Source organism: Vigna umbellata, chromosome 7, assembly GCF_029865625.1.
Source record: "Vigna umbellata cultivar VRB3 chromosome 7, Vumbellata_1.0, whole genome shotgun sequence".
In the NCBI taxonomy this organism is placed as follows: domain Eukaryota; kingdom Viridiplantae; phylum Streptophyta; class Magnoliopsida; order Fabales; family Fabaceae; genus Vigna; species Vigna umbellata.
The window spans coordinates 33,441,755-33,448,442 of record NC_142171.1 but is presented as its reverse complement, the minus strand read 5'-3'; positions in this window follow the sequence as shown (position 1 = coordinate 33,448,442).

Genomic DNA, 6,688 nt, shown 5'->3' with positions numbered 1-6,688 from the left:
AGAAAATGCTTTTTGGTGTGCTAGACCATTGTAGTATGGCTATTTTGTTTAAGCCAGGTTACAGTTTGCTTGAGGACAAGCAAACTTTCAAGTTTGGGGTTGTGGTAACGATTGAATTTACCGTTATCTGTGATGCAATTTTGATACTAAATCAACCCTTTTTGACTTTGAAACTTTTGGTGAATAAGTGAATAGAGGTTATACTTACAGATTTTTATCACTGATTCCCTCAATTTTGTAGGTTATTGGTATGTTTTGGAAGAGGAGTAAAGTATCAAGGAGTTGGAACCTAGGAAGGACAACAAAAGCACCATAGTAGAAGGTTGTAGAAGGCTCAAGGACGCCTGGTTGGCCTTTTCTAGGGCCTCGGGCGCTGGTTGTCACAACCACGCCTGGTTGCCCTTTTCTGGGGCCCTCAGCGCTGGTGGTCACACATGGACGCTTGGGCGCCCTCTTTAGGGGCGCTGAGCGCCAGTCAGCTACACCGCAGGACGCCTGGTTGCCTCAGCCAAGGCGCTGAGAGCCAGTCTCTTTGCAGTTGCGCCTGCTTGCCCCACTTAAGGCACTGAGCGCTAGCGACGTTGGCCCATGATCCAATATTGAACTATTTAAAGGCTTTTACACATTAGAGTTCGTATCTTTTGACGGCTGAAGCATAGAAACACAATTTTCGACCATTTAGAGGCAGATTGGGATGCGAGAGCTTTCCTTCTCACTTTCTAGGGTTTCCATTCATTCATTCTTCCGTTGTACACCAAGGTTCTCCATGATAATGGAGAACTAAACTCATTTGTTGTTGGGGATGATGTAACCTCTAAACTTTCATGTTAGTGATTTTCTCCCATTCTTAATGCTTGTCTTATTTTGGCCATTCGTGACTTGATGTTTGATTTGTTTGAGTATTGGGAAATATCTTATGAATCATGATCTGAAGAATTTCATCGAAAGGGAATATTGCCTAGGGATAGCGATAGGATGTTAGTTGTCTTAAGCTTCTTTTCTTAATGCGGAATTGGTTCTTAGGGTTTTCAAGGGATTATTGTCTAATAATCAAGGCTAGGCTTTTTACGTCGAGGGATCGGGTTCTAAGTAATTTTGTAAGGGACATTAACATTCCAATGAAGATGAGTTCTAATATACATGAAAGTAAAGTAGGTGAAATCTAATCCCAACAACATCATCATCTCATATCATCTTAAATCATTCATTCATTCTTGTTTTAGCCTCAATTGATCAATTTTACATTCAAGTTTTTATGTTTACTTTTACTGTAATTCAATCTCATTCAATGGAATCGTTCTTTAATCTTAATTAGTTAACTGATTATACGATTGTTTAGGATACGATACTTGGTCTTACCATTTTATATTACTTTATACAATTTGGTACATTTGCCAATGAGTTAATAGCTACCTAGTTTGTTGGAATTCTGAACTGAATTGCGTTCAACAGATACAAATATTCTGATGTTAATTTGTAGTAATGAAATCTTCTAGGTAACAATATCCAATCCAGGATGTATGCAATCATCCTTTCTTCTTTATCCAATCCTCTGTGTAGAAATCCTTTTTCTTTTTTGTATCTTCCAGGATACCTCATGCAGTCCTACTACATTTGTCTCTTTGTAGTCCATCTGTTATGCAGAGAATCTGGTAAGTGTGACATGCACCCTTCATCTTTGAGTCCAGCAATCTATAACCATGTATCATTATTGATTATGATGTGCACACCTTTTATGCGTGAGTGAATATCACCATTGACAACTTTGAGATTGTTATAGAACACACTAACTAATTCCGTATAGTAGTCACCCTTCATCTGAATAAAAGTAGATAGACCTTGATGAGCGAGTTTTTCTGGAAATATGAATCCTTCACCTCTGAACAGAGATAACTCGAGTGATTTGTGTGGAACAACTTCTTTGACTCTTTTCCATCCCATAAATCTTTCTCTAGCACCACTGTCACTGATCCATCCTGAAGGACATGCATTTCTTTCAGATGGAGGAACCCTTCTGGCGCGTTTTGATGAAGAGAATGATGCCATGTTCATAGGATTCAACAAGAAAAATCTTACATGGTTTTTTAGGGTTTTGCTTATAGTAAACAATGAGACACAACAACACACAAGCTATTTCACAATCAAATATATACAAGGGCGCGAAACAAAATTTTAGTATTGGCCCATTTAATTTTTCAAGAGCATACAAAGCCCATAAGAGAGAACCTTAATCGATTTTATTAATATCATAGTCAAATTTGTATTTTACAGAGTATTTCCAAAAACAGAGAAACACATACACATAACATAGTCGACTCTATTCATAATACAATCGATTAAAAATCGTACAAAAAGATTTTCATACAATCAAATCAGTCACACAAACATTCATCAATCATGCATTTGACAATTATTCATACAGTTATTTATGATGCATGAATGCATGAAAAATAGATTGATATAGTTACCACATTGTAGATACTCAAGAACTTAAGATTTGTTGCAATTGTAGCTCATCCTTGAGCTCTGTTTATGCTACAATAGCAGCTACTTTCCTGCAAAATAACTTAATGGTTTTGATGCAAGTACCCACACAAACTTGGGTCCTTTCTTGTCAGTTGCAGGAGGTTGTTCCTTAGGAATCCATTTATATTTTCCCTTCGGAACTCCAACCTTTTTATAGTAACAATTTCTAACATTGTGACCAATTGTAGTGCAATAGAAGCAGGCATTCGTAAGAGGTTTACTAAGATCAATAAACTTTTTGGAACTAATCCTATTACTTTTTGCTTTATAGCCAATACCTTGACTATTAATTGCTGTACTAGAAGATCTTAACATAGCATCCAAATTTTCTTTTCCTTCAGTAAATTTAGCTAAAGTGCTAGTTAAGTAATCAATTTTCTCTATGTGCACGGGATAGTTATCACAATTATTTTCAACAATTTGTATTTCAGTTTTAACTATGTTCGCAGATTTTAAAGCAATTTCAAATTCTTTTTCTAGCTTTTCATTATCCTTTACAAGGTTGTCAATTCTTTGTCGCATGACTTTTGCATGAATTTCCTGAAAAGCATCAAGCAGCATGTGATACTTCACCTCGATAGGCTCATTTTCAAAATCATCATCATTGTCATCATCAGAATGTGCAGAGCCTGCCATGAAACATAAATTTGATTCCTCTTCAACGCTGCAGTCATCATCACTTAAAGATTCACCATCACTGTTTTCCCAAGCTATATATGCTTTTCTTTGCTTTCTATTTTTATCCTGAGGGTACTTGGTGGTTGCTTTCTGCCTATTCTTCAAGTCTAGACAGTCAGGCTTTATGTGGCCTTCCTTTCCACATTCATAGCATTGCACCGTGTTGATTCTTGAACTCTTCCTTCCTCTTGAAGCACCTGGATTATCAACAGTAGAACTTCTATTTTTCATGAACTTATTAAATTTTCTTACCATCATGTTCATGATTTCCTTTTCCTACAATTCTACATCTCATTCAGCTTCAGACTCAGTTTTCTTTGAGGTTCTTCTACTCGTGGCTTTGAGGGCAATTGATTTCTTTTCCTCAATCTCTTCTTCCTCTCTCAGCCTTCCGAGTTCTAACTCATGCTCCCTAAGCTTGCCAACAAGGGTTTCCATATTCATGTTAGATAAATCTTTAGATTCTGAAATAGTAGTTACCTTTGGTTGCCAACTTTTGTTAAGACTCTTCGGGATTTTGATGTTGATTTCTTCTTTATCAAACACTTTGCCGAGAGCCATCAAGTGATTTACAATGCGTGTAAATCTTTTCTACACCTCATAGATAGTCGCTCCAGCCTTCATCCTGAATAACTCGTATTCTTGCATAAGGGAGTTCTTCCTAGCACGCTTTACTTCTTCAGTGCCTTCATGTGTCACTTCAAGAACTTCCCACATCTCTTTTGTAGTCTTGCATTGGGAAACCCTGAAAAACTCATCCATAGTTAGTGTAGAGGAATTACATTTCTTGCTTTAACATCATATTATGCTCTACGGTTCTCATCCTGAGTCCACTCAAAAGTTTTTCAAACCAGTTTTTCCATTTATAATTTGAGTGGGCTCATATGGACCGTTGATTGTTGCATCCCATACGCCTTTATCCACGGATTCAAGAAAAATTTGCATCCTAATTTTCTAAAATGCATAATTCTCACCAACAAATAGAGGCGGTCTATTTGTTGATGCACCTTCACCAAAAGTTTGAGAAGTAAAAGCCATTTTTTAGGATCAAATCGATTAAGAAAAAATATTAATCGATTTGTTTTTCAAATATTTTATGAAAATCAGCTCTGATACCAATTGTTAAAAAAGAAGTGCTTAGTTTCTTACACCAAGAGAGGGGTAGATTGGTGAAGCGTAAAATTATAAGCTTTCTAAAACTTTTTCGCAAAATAGGATGTCTTTACGCTTTTCTTGAATCGTAACTTAAATGGTATGTTATGCAACAGTTCACTTAACCGAATACAATAACAAGTTAATCGACTGTAATGAAAAAGTGTAAGGATCAGAGAATTCAAACGTTGGTTTTTATATTGGTTCGGCCAAGCCTACATCCAGTGTTCTTCCAATCACAGGAAGCAAATGCACTATAAAGATCAAGGTTTTTACACCAAGGTTTTTACAACGACCTCACGTAAAAAATGTAAAACACCTCTCTAACCCTCTAATCTAATATAGGTAGCAAACAATACAGACACGCAGCAAGAACACCATCTTTTGCTGTCAAACCCTATGAGGCATCCTCAAAGTCAAGAACACAGTTTTTCTTCCTGCAAACACTGCAGGGAATCCAAGCCAATCCTCACAGATTACAAATTCCTGATCGTGCAGAGTACACCTCTTCGTGCAGATTGATCTGACGTTCAATACCCAATAAATCTTGCTTCTCAAGAAACCTTTAAGCCTTGATCACCACGGTCAATCTTTGGTTCTTGGAGCTTTTCTTTTCCTCTGTAAGAGACACACAACGTTTTCTGAAAGATATGAAAATGTTAATTCTCCAAAAGTTCTTACAAAATTCAAATCAACATCAATTTATAGTATTACACACATTAAACGCATTTTGATCGATTTAGCTATTAATCAAGTTGAATAATCTTTGCAGTTATAACATACTAACAACAATCACAACATTTAATTGAATGCACATTTAATACAATCGACTCATAATAAATGCTTGGCAACATATTTAAAAATATGATCGTTATGTCAGTTGTGATAAACATTTAACAGTTTTAAAAAACTTAACAGACTTAATCGAATACAAGAAGCATACAGTCGATTAAGTAAAAACACTTAAAACAATTTTTGAAAAGTTTTCTCTTCAAAATATCTCACAACACACTTGAAAAGAGTTTCTGCAAACCCACGAGTTTTAATCGATTCATCCCATATAATGTATTCGACTTAAAACTGTTGTTTTGCCACACATTAAAGTTCAACCAAAGTGCTTGTGGTTTTTCATTTCCGAACACTTATGTTATGCATACACATATAAAATCACATATTAAACATAGTGGTATGCTTTAAACAACACAATAATGTTCACACATATGCTTGTACAAATATAACACAGTAAGCAAAAGCATATAACATGTGTAACACAGTATACACATGTGTTATTATTAATTATGTGTTGTCATCATAAAAAACATAGTCATCATTGAGATTGTGTGGGTTTAGCTAAACTTGTACTCCCTCTATCAACAATCTCAACACAAACCACTCCTTAATTAATTTCTACACCAATTAAATAAAGGTAAAAGACCATTTTACCCCTAAACAAAAATATAAAAATAAAGAAATAACATAATAATTATGTTCTAAGAAAAATATACACTCAATAATATTAATTTCCAAAGCAATTTATAACTTAAGGCAAAGCATATAACTATAAAAAATAATACCAAACAAAAACAAAATAAAGCAAATAAACATTTATTTTCTTCGAAAGTATTCATAACATGCAAGTCACGGTCATGCTAAAGCATTACTAATACAATTTAAGAGTCATCAAATGAAGTTTATTAATGTATGCTTTTGGTTTGATATAAATGAGACATATTTAACAGAAATTAAATAGTTTAAATAATTTTTTCTTATTTATTCATTTTAAAATAAAACTTGGATATTTAAAATAGATATTTCATTTGGAAATAATTTCTTTTGTAAATAATAAAGTAAAAGATTTGGACATTTTGTAAATAATAAAGTAAAAGATTTGGACATTTTAATAATAGCTGAAAAATATAACAAAAATTTTAAACAGATAAATGCAAAATATTTTTAACCAAGCAAAACTAAGAAATTTATTTTACAAAAAATCGAAACATATATTTAAACAAAAGTATTATTTTCCTTTTTCTCATTTTTCTCACGTGTGTATAAGTACCAGGATTTTCTATCCATAAAAAATGTTCACCTTATCACCATCTTACAGTCGCGTAGTTCTATAAATGGGTTCTCCAATCTTCTCTTATTCACACAACCTGTACTGAACTGATAAGAGAAAAGCCTTGATTTGTTCCATAGCCAACCAAAGAAATGGCGAGTACAATGCTTTTTGCTCTCTTCCTTCTTTCTGTCCTAACCTTCTACCCTCCTTCAATCACTGCTCAAGTCACTGACGGCAGTGGTAACGTCGTTCGTAATGGTGGCTTATTCT